General features: G+C 46.0%; 1 protein-coding gene across 3 annotated transcripts in view; it reads right to left on the bottom strand.

Moving 5' to 3' along the window:
* Positions 1-8,062, bottom strand: part of TEX2 (testis expressed 2) — a 119,497-nt gene extending 111,435 nt beyond the window's left edge. For all 3 annotated transcript variants that reach the window (XM_017517856.1, XM_017517857.1, XM_017517859.2), the window contains exon 1: positions 7,906-8,062. The gene's annotated coding sequence lies outside the window, so the exon portion shown is untranslated. The remainder of the gene's footprint in view (positions 1-7,905) is intronic.
* Between the last annotated feature and the right edge of the window lie 8,041 nt (positions 8,063-16,103).

Raw genomic sequence — 16,103 nt, 5'->3', positions numbered from 1 at the left:
CTACTGGCCTCAAGTGATCTTCCACTTCAGTCTCCCAAACTGCTGGGATTACAGGCATAAGCCACTGTACCTGGCCCTTTTTTAAATCTTATTTAATGTACCTTGCACACTGCCCAGTACAGTTTCTATTTAGTAAATACATATTTAGTTAGTTACAATATATTTAGTTGCTATTGGTCATTTTGAAAGCATTCTTAATTTTGTATGCCTACTTCTCATAAACAAGTCTATAAGAGGTTTCCATGAAATGTTCATTTCAGATTCTGAATTTCAACTACCTAACACCAGCCCTATAATTATGCAGTGTGCAGACATTTTTTTTTTCCAGGATATCTACCAAATGATTTTATAATCCAAAGACACATTTATACTATGACAGAAAATCCACCAAAAATGCTTCAGTATTGAACTATCTTAGAACGAGATTAGCAAAAGTTGATAATTATCAAATTGAGTAATAGATGCCTGAGATCCATTATTCTTTACTTTTGCGTATTTTTTGTTTAATGTTCTAGAGTAAAAGATGTTTTTTTTTAAACTTAGTCAATTATATACAAATTGATCAGGTCTCACACGGTTCATAGCACTTTACTGACTATCCCAAGCCAGTGACCTGTTTTATAAAGTTCTCTCCTTGTATAATCCTGAGGCATAGTTGTTCCTTTGAACGGGGAAACATCATCAAATCTCATCAGAGATGGGTTCAGGCAGGTTTCGCACACAGCAACTCTGAGTGGTCATGTTTGGCCACCTGGCTATAAGGCCAGTAGTCTCTGTCTCCTCTTATCAGGAAAAAAGGCTAAAAGTCTCCTGCCTGCATCCAGAAACTAAAGCAGATAACTGCAGGCAGGAGCAGAGGAATAGCTGCTTTGGGTCCACCCTGCTCCACACTGAGTACTGCAACCACTGCAGAGATGCCTATAGGTAGGGCCAAGACTCCCAGGTACGGGCTGAATGCTTAGCACACCACACAAAGCTACCTTAGAATGCCCCCATGATATACCTACTTAGCTGTCTTAGTTTTACCTTCTGCCCTATGGTTACGTTACACATGGAATCATGGGAAATGCTGACTAAGAAGAGAAGCTCACCACTCCAGGTCAAGTTCTCCACGGCCCTGAGAGTCAGCAAACCCTACCCACAGTCCTTTCTGTACATGCATGGCTCTCAAGGCTCATTCAACCCTCATTGCTTCTTGGAGGTGGGAAAGTAAGGCACAAGAGGTTAAGGAACTTCCTGAGGTACCTTGAGCAGTGTCTGGTTCATGTTCTCTCCAGCCTGGCACCTTCTGGGCCTGCCCTTCCCATCATCCCCTCTCTGCCCCTCTTCACAGCAGCCAGACATCCATGTTGCTCTCTCTCCTGAAATTCTCTGCCCCACACCCACAGGTGCTGGTTTCTTCCTTTTCTTTCTTGGTGCCCTGTTCTTTTCCTTCAGAGGAAGGAAATTTTACACATATTACAATCCAATATATATGATGCATATGTCTATTGACTTGTTTGTTGTCTAGACTAGACAATGTGCTTTGTGCACTCCCAAAGTGCTAGGATTATAGGAAATCTGTTTTGCTACGCATCAGATTTCCAATGCCAAGCACAATGCTTGGCCCTGGTAGATGCTCAAATACTTGCTGAATGACAAACATTGTCCAGTCAATCCTTTCAGTAAAAAGATTTTTAATTTCTCTATCTTGAGCCTAAAATAATAAATATAACCATCTATAAGAATGCTGCCTAAAAGACAGCAGTAGGTCTAAGAAAGGGCTGAAAATTAAATAAGAGAACAAGCCAGCTTATGTCAGCTTTGAACAGCAAGAGAAATGAAGCTTATAAAATGCATATTGTGATTCTGAAAGGTTATTTGCAGGAGCAATCCAAGAGGTGGGTTTTAATCTCAAATCCTAAATAAGCTTATGACTGAAGCCAGCTCCTCTGGCCCAGTGCTGCTTTCAACTGTTAGAATAAGCTGGGGAGACACTTAATGTGTTTGTCACAATAATCTTCTTAGGGAAAAGCCCTGAGAACCAATACTCCCGGCAAATCCAGCAGACAAAGGTTACCTGGTTGCTTCAAAGCCCACCCACGTTTCCCATTCTGCCAGCTTCCACACAGAAAGGTTAGATTCTCCTCTCAATAGTCCCATTTATGCTCATAGTGACCCGGCATATGGCTTTTGTTCACCAAAGAAAAGCCTTCAAGGACTTAAGTCTTCTGCAACTCCCATAAGAGTTAATTCTTTAAGTTTAACAAAGTTCTCCCAATACAAGTAGTCCCCACTTATCTACAGTGCCAGTTACCCATGGCCAACCGAGTTCTGAAAAGATCTAATGGAAAATTGCAGAAATAAACAACTCATAAGTTTTAAACTGCATGCCATTCTGGGTAGCGTGATGAAATTTCTCACTGTCCAATCCCATCCTGCCCAGGATGTGAATCCTCCCTTTGTCTAGCAGATCCACGCTGTAGGTGCTCCCTACTCCTTAGTCTCTTTTAGCCATCTCAGTTATCAGATCAACTGTCACACTATTACAGTTCTTGTATTCAAGTAACCCTTATTTTACTTAACAACGGCCCCGAAGCACAAGATTAATGATGCTGGCAACTGGATATTCCAAAGTGAAGCTGTAAAGTGCTTACTTTAAGTGAAAAAGTGAAAGTTCTCAACTTAGGAAAAAAATCTTGTGCTGAGGTTGCTAAGATCTATGTTAAGAATGAATCTTCTGTCTCCCAAACTGTGGTTGTTATAACTGTTCTATTTTTTTGTTTGTTTTTTTGAGATGGAGTCTTGCTCTGTCACCCAGCCTAGAGTGCAGTGGTGCAATCTCAGCTCACTGCAACCTCTACCTCCCAGGTTCAAGCAATTCTCCTGCCTCAGCCTCCTGAGTAGCTGGGACTACAGGCGCACGCCACCATGCACCACTAATTTTTTCTATTTTAGTGGAGACGGGGTTTCACCGTGTTGCCCAGGCTGGTCTCGAACTCCTAAGCTCACGCAATCCTCCTGCCTCAGCCTCCCAAAGTGCTGGGATTACAGACATGAGCCACTGCGCCTGGTCCAAATGTTCTATTTTATTATTAGTTATTATTGTTAATCTCTTACTGTGTCTAATCTATAAATTAAACTTTATTATAGGTATATAAGCATAGGAAAAAAACACGGCTTATGTAGGTTCAGTACTACCCACAGTTTCAGGCATCCACTGGGGAGCAGTATAAGCCGGTGTTCTAGGCCCAGCTATCAGTCCTTGACCTTGCTGTGTAATCTTGGACAAGTGATTTAACCTTTGTGAACCTCAGTTTTCTCATCTTAAAATAAGATTCATAATAGTATCTCCTACTCATAGAGTAGTGTAAGGTTTAAAAGGAGGAACAGTACCTGGCACGCCATTCCCCATAAATGATAGTTACTCATATTGTTATCAGCTGCCTACTGTTTTCTGTTTTTCAAAGCACTATCACAAACACCTGAGACTTCAAAAATGCTGAATAAAATCATTTTCTTTCAATCATTTAATTTCTCAGATCCTTAGATTCATAAACTCATATAACATCCATGAGACTGCTAGCAGTGGGGGATGGCACTAAGAAATCAACTTTTCGTTTTGGAAGAGACTTTTTTTTTTTTTTTGAGATGGAGTCTCACTCTGTCACCCAGGCTGGGGTGCAGTGGCAGGATCTCGGCTCACTGCAACTTCCGCCTCCCAGATTCAAGTGATTTTCATGCCTCAACCTCCCAAGTAGCTGGGACTACAGGCATGTGCCACCATGCCAGGCTAAGTTTTGTATTTTTAGTAGAGACAGGGTTTCACCATGTTGGCCAGGGTGGTCTTGAATCCCTGACATCAGGTGATCCATCCGCCTTGGCCTCCCAAAGTGCTAGGATTATAGGTGTGAGCCAACACGCCCAGCCCTGGAAGAGAGACTTCTCAAGTCCAAACCGCCAAGACTGTAGCCTCCTGACTCCAAGTCCAGTGTTCTCTCCACCCCACCAATGCCAGTCAAGGGCTTCTGACCTCCTAGCATCCCTGTCATTAATGGTGCTTCATGGACACCTCACACAGTGTAATTAAGCATTATAAGGCGTCTGGAAAGGAGCAACAAAGAATCTTGTATAACCTATGAGTTGCTTTAAAACTCATATGTAAGAACATTCACAACAGCATGGGCTTCCAGTCTTCTTATAATAATATTTACTTTAAACTTGGGATTTAAAGTTGACAAAGACCTTAATGAATAGGAAAACAAAGGGAGCTGTCTGTCCATGGCTTGTTAGCTCCTCAAGTTAAGGCTTCTCACAGGGACAGGAGTCAGCCAGAGGACAGAGCTCTAGGCAAATTGGAAAATGTTCCTCCAGCCACAAATCATGGATTACTGCCTGGGCTTTGAGTGGCAAATCTTACGAGATGCTTCCCAGTTTTTCCCAGTTAACCATTCATCCTGTCAGTGGACAGCATGACCTGGTATTGGGTGCCCACTATAACCAAGGACATGAATGATCTCATTTAATTCTTACAATTACCTATAAATAATATAGGTGAACCATGGTTCACCTAAGACCACTGACTATAAGACACACTGTTATTTTATGTGCCAAAACAGGAAGCCACTGCCAACTACAACTCTAAGACCCCACAGATTATAAGACGCTTTTTTCCCCTAAAAATGTTAAGATTATACAACTTGCACTGTTTTAGCATTGCTGAAATGGGAATATTTTGCCACTTTACAGACAAAGAAACTGAGGTACGCAGAAAGTAATTTATCCTTAAGGTCACAGAGCTGGTAGATGGAGCACAAGGATACAGACCCAGTCAGCCCAGTCACCTTTCCATGGCAGTAAAAGATTTCCCAACAGCCTTGTGGATTACTCAAAACTGCAGTGGACAGACAGGCATCTAACTCTGGCTCCAGTAGGAGCACAGGAACTCAGTAGTGCAGCAATTCTCTGAACATCTCTGAACCTGACCTTTCACATGTCCACTCAAGAGGGCACTGCAAGAAACCATCTCTAATAAACTGCCATTTCTCTCCAGGGAAAAGCAACATGATACAACAGAAAAAGCATGTTTTGTTTGCTTGGACGCAGGATCATACTCTTGTCATCCAGGCTGGTCCCAAACTCCTGGCCTCAACTAATTGTCCTGCCTTGGCCTCCCAAAGTACTGGGATTACAAGGCGTGAGCCACGTGCCTGACCCAAAAAAACACATTTTTGAATCAATATACTACACTAACATTCCTGCTCCACCATTTAACCAGCTTGTCACCTCAGGCAAGTTGCTGATTTGCTCTGAGTCTCAGTTTCCTCTTCTGTAAAATGTGGCTATCACACCTCCCTTAAAGGGGCTCTAGGACTGGAGAGAATATATACATAAGGGGCAGAAAATAGTACCTGAGTTGGAACTCAACAATGCTCTTTTCTATACTAGTCTTCTGCTGGGACAGAATCAAAGTGTAAGCATTCCCTGTGACCTCAACAATTCCCATGGAGACCTTCAGGAGATAAGATCAGACAGAAGAAAGTAGACCACGAGGGATATTCAGGCAAAAAAAAAATGAACAAGAAACACCTACAGGACAAGAGACAGTGTGTGTTTAATGAAGTTCCTAACTCTGAATAAATGAATTGATAAATGAAAAAAATAAAGTACAGGCACTTTCCATCAAAAGATACCAGTCAATAGACAGGAGGATGAATATAATTTCACATGGAACCTGACACAGAAAACTGGTCTTTGAAGATTCAATTTGATACTGAACGTAATCTACAGTGAGGAGAATTTCCCCATTGCTCCGTTTTGTTATATTAAGTAATAAACTGTGTGGTTTTCCCCTCTCTTTCCTCAAGGGATTCAGAAAACCTTCCAGAAAACAGGAGCTTTTGACTTGAAGGAAAGGCAACTAATATGGCATATAGAAACAAACTCTTCATCCTTTAAAAATAACAACAAAAAAAAAACCCTTCATTATATCTATAATGTCTAGCAGTTTCTGGCATACAGCAAAAATTATTATTTTAATAATTTTTTTTACTCCAGGCAACTGCTTTCTGTCCAAAACATGATACATATTTATTCTATCTAAAAGCCTTATCTTTCCTGCTTCTTCTCCAGAAGCATTCTAATAACATAACCTCTAATAATGAGTATCATGTTTGATGTATGCTATGTCTCTAATCTTCTCACATGATGACATAATTTGCTCTTCAAACCTCCAACACTCAGCCCAAACCAAGCTCCTGAATTTTTTCTTCCTCCTCATCTGTCCCAGCCCCTGGGTTGCTTGTCAGTAGACTCAATTACCACCATCTTCTGATCTGAATCAATTTGTTGTTAATCTGCTTCCCCTCAGGCACAGTGCCCTTTACTGGAGATAAACGTGCAAATAAGTTCAGTTCACCCAGAGCCCTCCACATCCTCTCCCTCCAAGCCTTCACACTCCCAGAGGGGCCCAGAGAAAAAGAAATGATATGGCAGAATCCCACTCCATCCATATTACCTCAGGAGGCCTGTTTTCCATAACTTTAGACCAACTACCATTTTAAGGGAGAATCTGAAAGAATACCGTTTATGGGCTAGGTAAGAGCTAAAAGAAACGGCAGTTTCATTCTTCCAATATGAGACAAGCGTCTCTGTGTGACCCAGCTCTAAAACTCACAAACCTTGACAACTCAAACTCCCCCTACCCCAGAGTTCAAGGATAACTTGCCCTCCAATTTTGTTTTCCATATAAAAGTCGTTGTTTCCCTTCCAGCTTACATCTGCCTCCTGAAATGACTCCTCTAAATCCTTTGAGAATCATCAAAACATGTAAAAGACTCATTCCTTTCAGCGCGTGTGCACAGCGGTGATGGTGTGAAGACACCGGCACTTCAAACGTGAATATGGCACAAGCCCTGCCCTCAAGGAGCCCACAATTTTCCCTCAACTCTAAAAAAGGATGTCCTCCCTGGGCAGTGTCTGTAAAATACAGTGACAAAGTACTTCACGGCTCTGGAGAAAGAGCGAGGGTGGAAACAGACTTTGCCCTTACATTTGATGCCCCGTAACCATAACAACCGATGGTTTAAGTAACTATCAACCCACTGAGGGGCTACGTTTTCCAAAAATCGTTTTCAAAAGGGGAACACTCCCCTGCACCAACTCGCATAATAGCCGTGCGCTCCGGGCAGCATGTGGTGCAATGGGGCCGGCCGTTCCCCCGCCTTCGCCGGTCCCACCGTATGGTTTCCGTGCTCAGCAGCCAGCAGCTAAGGCGTCCACGGCCACACCGCCTCCCCGCAGGGCACCTGGCGCTAGGCCTCGGCCCAATGTCACTTGTTAACCTTCCGATCCCCCGGATTTCGACACGCCGCCGCCTCCCTGCTAAAGCACACAAACCACCCCACCGCCACCCGCGTTCTCCAGGAGTTGGAGAAAAACAACCGGGGCGCAGACCACCTCTGACAGATTCGCGTAAAAGTAACTGCGGTTCTCGACTTCCAAGCATTTCGCGTCGCGAACGGGGGGGCGGCAAGAACCCGGGGCCCCATTCATAAAATTGTAAGCCATTTTCCTCTACTTTGCTCGTGACGGTGCCTCCCTGCCAGGGGCTGAGCCCAGAGCCCCGCGCCGGGGACTGCAGGCTGAGGAGACCCGGCTGGCAGCTCCTCCCGCCGGAGTTCAGCCCGAGCCATCCGGCGGGGCCCCGAAGGAAGGGTTCGTCCGGGAGCGTCGCGGGTGGGCGTCCCTGTCAATACTCCCACCGTGACAGAGGGGTGGGGGGGCCGACCCCTGAGCCCCGCCGCGCCAACGGCCGCCAGACCTGGCCGGTACTCTGAAGCCGGCGGGGTCGGTCCGCGCCCAGCCCGGGCCTTCCCCCCGGGGCGCTCCCCTCCACCGCCCCGGCCTGGCCCCGGGACTACTCACCCCAGATCCGCTGGCTGCTTCATCGTACTGCGCCGGCGCCCGTGCTCCCGGCAGCAGCGGCTCCGGCTTCGGCTGGGGCTCCAGCCACGGTCCCGCAGCCCAGCCGCCCGCCCGCCCCCGGGCACTGGCCGCCCCGCCCCGCCGGCGGACCCACCCCTCGCCCGCGGCCGCCGCCACCAACCAGAGGGCGCGAGGGCGGAGCAAACGGCACGCCAGACCCAACCAATCCAGTTCTACAGCGCGCCGAGGTGAGGCTGCGGAAATGGGCGAGTGATTTGTCAGGTCTGTTAAAGGGGCCAGCGCCCTTGGAGCTAGGGAGAGTAGTGGTGGGGAGGGGGTTACCTGGAAGAGCCCCAGGTGAGAAGGATAAGAACTTAACTCGCCCAGCGGGGCTGCATACTGTCTCCAGGTCTTTGCACTTCTTAATTTCCTCTTCCTGCAGTCTAGCAGCAAGTGCCTTTGAGACGAAGACTGGAGAGTGAGGTGGGGTGACTGAGGCTTCGAGAAGCAGGATGTCCCGCTGGGCAAATTCACTCGATTTGGGTTTTAGAGGGCCATCAGACACATCTATCCTCGTCCAACTGCAGACATTGATTTAAAAAGGCAAATTCCCAGTTTCCCCCAGTATGTACTTCCCCCATCTAACTCCTGCATCCTATCCTGAACTCTGTTACGAACTTACCTAGTTCTTTTATCTAGAAACTATTAGAACTTACCTAGTATTAACTACTCATTTTAGAGAGGCAATATCTGAGGCCCAGAGAGGTAAAGTTAGAATAAGCTTCCTGGGATAGCAATGCCCATTTTGCATTTATCATCTGTGAACTGGGTTGGCCGGCAGAAGCACTGACACATAGGGAGAGTTCCCTCCGCGTGTCCACAGCTCCTGTCGGTGTGTCTCCTGCGTTAATGGGTCCCAAACTTCAAAGTCAGATCATCCTGGTGGGTTTTAACAAAAAGATCTCTTACTCCCACCCCATAGCCTCTAATTCACTAAGCCTGGGATGGCCTTCAACACCCTTCCCTCCAGGTGATTCTAATGCAGGTAGGACCAGGACCACACTCAGGTGCATATTTTGAGTCTATCATAGGCATGAAATTCAAATTCAACTGGCAAAATGAAAGCCAAACTCCTTTCATCCTCAAAATTAGTAATATGGTTGGGAGACTTGCAAGTAAGGGTGCAGGTCACCTACTAAGATACTCAAAACAGAACAGAATGAGTCATGCCAGGAACTGGAGACACTGGGTCCAGTTGAAGCAACAGCTGAAAGTTTGAAATCCTCAAGCAGGAAGATTTGATGCCTCAAACAGGGGGAAGCCAGTCTAGTTCTCTAACCTGTGAGACAGTGCATAAATATCTTAATGGCAGACACACTCCTGCTCACCACCAGGCCAGTCATAATCCCGGAAGAAGGCCCTGCTACTCCCACATTCCAGTGTCATCAAGCCCTGCCCACTCTCCTGGCAAATTCCTCTCCCCTTCCTAGTATCCCAGACACCTGTCTGACCCAGAAGTCACTGCCCTCAGTCTTGGAGGTCAGTTCCCTCCCACCTAGATCTTGAAGGTCTAGACACCTGTCTGACCCAGAAGTCACTGCCCTCAGTCTTGGAGGTCAGTTCCCTCCCACCTAGATCTTCAAGGTCTTGGAATGGCCTCCACACAATAACCCGGTTTTTGCTGTGATTTCTGATGGGTGTTGTGTTGCTAGGGATGACTCTGCACCCAGATTGATCAGCCTCATCGGACTGCAGTCTCTGGGCTGCAGGCATTACTGCCTGGGATCACCACTTGCTTCTATTATCCTTCCCAAAGGAAAAGGAATTCATGTCCCAACAGGTGAGGTTTCCAGTTGTGGTTATCTGGAAATGTGCAATAACAAAGTTATCAATGGAGACACAGCCAGAAGCTCTCCTTGGACACATCTTCAGCTGCCTACCTCAGGGAGACAGAGAGGGAAAGGGTGGGGGCCCTGGAGACCCCCCTGCAAAGGTCCTTGGAAGCTGGCAATGTGCATCTTAGAGTGGCCACCAACCTCCTTGCCCTACTAGGCTCCATATAAATGTTAAATTAATCAATACATTTCCAACCAGATCTTAAACTAGAAGCTAGTAAGGTCCAGCATGAACACTTAGAAGGATCCCTTATTTTTTGAAATGCAAGGAATTCAGATACATCGAAAAATAAACAGATCACAACACAGTAATGTTTCCTACCTATGAAGAGGTTACTATGTGCCAGATACCATGCCAAGTCCCTTGCACATAGTAATTCACTGCAACCTTACAGTAACTTTTTAGGGTAGATATGATCATTATTTTCTCGATTTTATGGATGCAGAAACTGAAGTTCACAGATTAGTGATGTGTCCAAGATAGCAGGGCTAGCTGAAACAAGAGCCAGAATTCATGACCCTAACCACCAGGCTTCTCCAGTGCCTGCCAGGAGGCCCTGTCTTGCTACCAGAAACAGGATGAATAACTTCAAAAGGCAAAAGAAACAAATATCACTCATCGTCATCAAAAGGAAGCACTGACTTGGAGTGTAAGTCCCATTGCTCCAACTTACCATCTGCTTGACCTTGAACAAGTTAAATAATTAAATATCTTTAAGTTTGAGATCACTCATCTATAAAATGGGAACAATAACACATTCTGCCCCCTTGGAATGACATGAAAATAAAATCAAATGGCCAGGCATGGTGGCTCATGCCTGTAATCCCAACACTTTGGGAGGTTGAGGCGGGCAGATCACCTGAGGTTGGGAATTCAAGACCAGCCTGAACAACATGGAGAAACCCCATCTCTACTAAAAATACAAAAATTAGCTGGGCATGGTGACGAATGCCTGTAATCCCAGCTACGCGGAAGGCTGAGGCAGGAGAATCGCTTGAACCCAGGAGGCAAAGGTTTTGGTGAGCTGAGATCGTGCCATTGCACTCCAGCCTGAGCAACAAGAACAAAAAAACTCCATCTCAAAAAAAAAAAAGAAAGAAAGAAAGAAAAGGAAAGAAAATCAAATGAAGAATATGTATGAATACTTTGAACTTTCAAATCACATTTTGCTTTTTGGGGTTTTTTTGAGATGGGGTCTCACCATGTTGCCCAGGCTAGTCTCAAACTCCTGGGCTCAAGGGATCCTCCTGTCTCAGCCTCCCGAAGTGCTGAGACTACAGACATGAGCCACTGTGCCTGGCCCTAATCATGCTTAATAGAGTGATTTTAGAGCTTGGCATCTGTGATTCATCGTAGTGACCTATGAAAAAGGCTAGGGATTGTGATGCTAAATTCAGATATCAAGCAAGATTTCTCACTTTGTCCCCCAAATAACTACTCTATATGTACAGCATGTACAAAGTGAACTAAATTTTTTCACCTAGAATAGGCTCTTAAGTCATAGAAATGCAAGCCCAGGCTAATACTCTGCCCTCTTTCTCTTCCCCCACCCTCTCAACCCTCCAGCCAGGCTTTCTTGAAACCCAGGTTTCAACTATCAGGTTAAACCCACATAGGTTCTGATATACTTGAAAGATTTCCAATTATTGCATTTCAAGATAATCCCCATTTTCTCACCAATCTCTAAACAAACCAAAAAATGGGCCGGGATCGGTGGTTCTCGCCTGTAATCCCAGCACTTTGGGAGGCCGAGGTGGGTGGATCACAAGGTCAAGAGTTCAAGACCTGCCTAGCCAAGATGATGAAACTCTGTCTCTACTAAAAATACAAAAATTAGCCAGGTGTGGTGGTAGGTGCCTGTATTCCCAGCTACTCATGAGAGTGAGGCAGAGAACTGCTTGAACCCAGGAAGCAGAGTTTGCAGTGAGCCAAAATCATGCCACTGCATTCCAGCCTGGGTGACAGAGTAAGACTCCGTCCCAAAAAAAAAAAAAAACAAAAAAACTCTAAGATTTTTTTTTGTTTTGAAACAGGATCTTGCTCTGTCACCCAGGCTGGAGTGCAGTGGTGCACTCATGGCTCATTGCAGCCTTGACCTCCTAGGTTCCAGTAATCCTCCCACCTCAGCCTCCTGAGTAGCTGGGACTACAGGCACGTGCCACCATGCATGGCTAATTTTGTTCTACTTTTTGTAGAGATGAGGTCTTGCTGTACTGTCCCAGGCTGGTCATGAACCCCTGGGCTCAAACGATCCTCCTGCCTCAGTATCCCAAAGTGCTGGGATTAGGCATGAGCCACTATGCCCCAGCCTAAGATTTTTAATTCTGTTTTTGACATTGCACTGTTAGAGACAGAAATGGCTAAGAAGTACAGAAAACCAAAAAGTTGATCCGCTTGTATATCTAACAAAGATTAGGGATCATTATGCCACAAGCCACACCATTAATGAGCAATCACTGTGCATTGCAGTACCAGGTGGTGTGCTGTGTGCTGGGGCTAGAGATGAAGGCACTTTTAAACACTAGATCTAGTAGAGAAACTGACACATTGGTGGAGGTTGCAGTGAGCTGAGATCACACAACTGCACTCCAGCCTGGGCAACAGAACAAGACTCCATCTCAAAAAAAGAAGAAGAAGAAGAAGAGACTGTTCAGTGGAGGACTGATGGGATAGGGTCCGAGAAGGCCCAAGGGGACAAGGGAGTGGCCCTTGGTCAGGGTAGGAAGCAAAGTCATCTCTTGAGGGTGAGTGGGGAGGGGATGACAAAGGGCTTTGAGGGAAACTGTGAGTTCCTGGAAAAGCCACTGAGAGGAATGCAAGTGGGAGCTGCCCAATGGAGAGGGAAGATTCTGAGAGACCCTTGTGTTTGTGGTGGCACCAGGTCTGCGGAGTTGGATGGATGGCTCTCTGGGGCTTGGTCACAGAAGCCAGGTGTGGAAAATCCAGAGTTAGGGATGGACAGACAGGAGAAATACTTAACAGCTGGGGGCACTGACAACAGGGTGGTTAAAGTGATAGGTCATGGGTTCCATGCTGGATAGGAAATCCAAGGAAGAGGGAATAGATGGGAGGAAATACATGATGACAGGAAAGATGAGAGGAGGCCGACTTTGTTCGTTGGTGAAACATTCTGAGTAATGACAAGGGCAGGTGCGGCCACAGAATTGGAGCTTCTAAAAATGCTCAACTCCTGGGTTTTCTCTTCCCCTGGTTCCTTTATGGGAAATAATCCATCTGAGGACTGGGCAAGCCTCCAGCACTTTCTTTTCACTCTGCACCAGGATTGGGACTACTCTCCAAGATCGGGAGCAAGGGGAGAGCCTCATTTGTGGCTGGTTTTCCTTCTAAAATGAAAACCTGTTTATAGCCAGGACTCCCACCACCTTTGAGATACAAGCATTTGTGGGAAGGGCTCCTTGAGAGACGTCATCAGGGGCTTTAGCGATGCCTCAAGTGGTGGATGATGCACTCACGAGAATAATTCCCTGCCATAATGGGGCAGCGGACAGTGGTGATGCCTATTATTTACTTTGCTAGTTAGCATATGAGGCCAGAGGTTATTAAAAATAAATGGCTCAAAGCTCTGTAATTTCAAGGCCCAGTGGGGAATGGTGGCTTTTAACTGATGTGGAGCAGTGCCACAGTGGAATTTCTAAGGAGAAAGACTGACATTTTCCTCTTTCTGTCCTGATTCTGTGTCTTGCCTCTCAGGGCCTTCCCAACACTCTGCACAGAAAAGGAATATGCCTTTCAGCAGATACTCCTGCGCTCTCTCGATGGCCTTGACGTTGCCTGCCATCTTTGTTGCCTTCCAACCACAAGGTCCCCTGCTCGTGACTACCTTCCTCCTGCCTCCACTCCAGCACAGGAAATCCAATCTCGAGCTTGCCTGGAATCACCCTGGAACCTGTTTCTAACTCCAGGGACAGAAGGTCAGCAGCACAGCCAATGAGTGACAGCCCCAGCCCTACAGCTGGGGCACCTCTCAGCCCCACCAGAACACATCACCTCTTAAATAGCAGAGGTAGGAGGGCTCAACTGACCATTTAATGACATATACATCCACCCAAACACAGAGGAAGGTCGGGTTCTTTTTTTGGTTCGTGACCTTGAAAAGGTGATTTATACGCCCTGATACAGAGTAGCTTAGAAATAATTGGGAGAAGTCAGCTCCCTCCCAGGTTGTTCAACGGAATTATGAGTGGACATGGTGGAATTGCTAGCTTTCAGCATTTACATGTGGTTACTTAGCACCCATTTTCCGATTTAGAAGACAAAGATATTTGGGCCAGAGTTTAAGAAAGGAAAATGTTTGAATATGTTTCGGTCAGAGTTGCCCAGAAAGCAGAGCTTGAGACAAAAGCTTGTGTGTGAATACACTATTGGTAGGGGTTAGCCCAGGGAGCATAACTGGGGCTCTGGGGACCGATGTAGGGAGGGAGGCAGAAGCACCTGAGCGTGTGTCACTGGGGTGGCTACGTTCCTGGCTGCTTGATTTTGGAGGGACTGTCTGAGGACTGTGAGAATCATCTCAGGACCTGCCTCTGGGGTAAAGGGGAGGACACTTACCCACTGACCCCTTCCCCATAGGTGAAAGGCTCTGCATGCGTTCCTGAGCCTGGCTTCTAGAATGCACTGGCTTGGCACGAAATGGGTTCCAGTTCTTTCTCTCTCTCTCTCTCTCTCTCTCTCTTTCTTTCTTTCTTTCTTTTTTGAGGCAAGCGTCTTGCTCTATTGTCAGGCTGGAGTGCAGTGGTGCGATCCCAGCTCACGGCAACTTCCGTCTTCTGATTTCAAGCAATTCTCCTGCCTCAGCCTCCAGAGTAGCTGGGACTACAGACACGCACCACCACACCCGGCTAAATTTTTGTACTTTTAGTAGAGACGGGTTTTACCATGTGGGCCGGGATGGTCTCGATCTCTTGACCTCATGATCCGCCCGCCTCGGCCTCCCAAAGTGCTGGGATTACAGGCGTGAGCCACCGCTCCCGGCTGGGTTCCAGTACTTTCTAAGCTGCAGTGTCAACAGAGATGCCCTGGGCTGGGGATGAGAGGTGGCAGCTGCAGGCCTGAGGCAAGATACTGTCAGTTTACACCTACCAGAGCTGCTGGGAACATTCACAGGTCTGAATGCCACAGCAGTGGCTGGAAGGATCTCAGAGGGTGTTTAAGAGGTGTGTGGAACAGACTATTTTCAAAAAGAGGGATGCATTTGGAGCCAAAAAAAAAGATACTATCTTAAGTTAGGATGGAGGGATATAAGATATCAAATGTCTTTGAATGGTATAGTGTTCTCTTAGGGTGGCAGTATTAGGCTAGTGGCTTTGAGGTCATTTCAACCTGGGCTCAGATTTCAACATGAGTTCAGGGTCCTCCTCTATTGTTTCTGAGTTGTGTGACCTTGGAGAAGTTGCTGAACTTCCCTGAGCCCCTCATCTAGAAATTGCGGATGTCCAGGTCCCACGTTTTTATAGAGTGAGTATGTAAATTGCTTAGTGTAGCATCTTTACATAATAGTTGCCCAATTAATGGAAGCTGATGTTTTTACTATAGAGAAAATTACTGACCATGGAATGTAAGGCATGCGGGAAGACAATGGGGTGACGTGCTGAAGCCTTGAAAATAAAAAGTATGAGAAAGAAGGTATCATATGGTTGCAGGAAACCAAAAAGACTTCTAAATGTTTCAAACAACCAAGCAGCTTCTAGCTACAAGGAGTACGTAACCTGGCATTTCCAAGCACCCATTTGAAATACTCCTCCTGGTTGTCCCAGCACATAAACCCATATTTGAGAGGCACTCACCTCAATCGTGAACCAGCATTATAGGTCTATTCCACCCGGAAGGGAAAATGTCAGCCTCTAGTCCTTTGCTCCACCCACTCCTGGAGTGTCAGAAACATAACCCCTCTTTTCTGAGATTCTTCCTCAGTTACCTTGCCTGAAAGGGCAGTTTTGTTTGCAGAAGTGAGTTAATTAATAGCCACAGGTCTTCCAGAAGAACCAGAAACTTGCAGCACAATAGCCCACAGCAGAGGAGAAACCAAAATCCACAGGTGGAGAGCCCCCCACCTTTGACCTCCACCCCATCCTGCAGCCCTCTCCTTCTGAGCCTGTGGGATCCACCGCAGCAAGAAATGGTTTGGGTTTTTCTCCTATAAACATGATAGAAGCTCATTTAGAATATTTTTAAAATAAAGAAACATAGAATAAAGAAGAAAAGACTCATTTTCTTTCTTTCTTTTTTTTTTTTTTTTTTTTTTTTTTTTTTTTTTTTTTTTTTTTTTTTTTTTTTTTTTTTTT

This window comes from Cebus imitator, unplaced genomic scaffold (genome assembly GCF_001604975.1).
Source record: "Cebus imitator isolate Cc_AM_T3 unplaced genomic scaffold, Cebus_imitator-1.0 Scaffold650, whole genome shotgun sequence".
Classification (NCBI taxonomy): domain Eukaryota; kingdom Metazoa; phylum Chordata; class Mammalia; order Primates; family Cebidae; genus Cebus; species Cebus imitator.
This window is presented reverse-complemented; position numbering and strand designations above follow the sequence as displayed.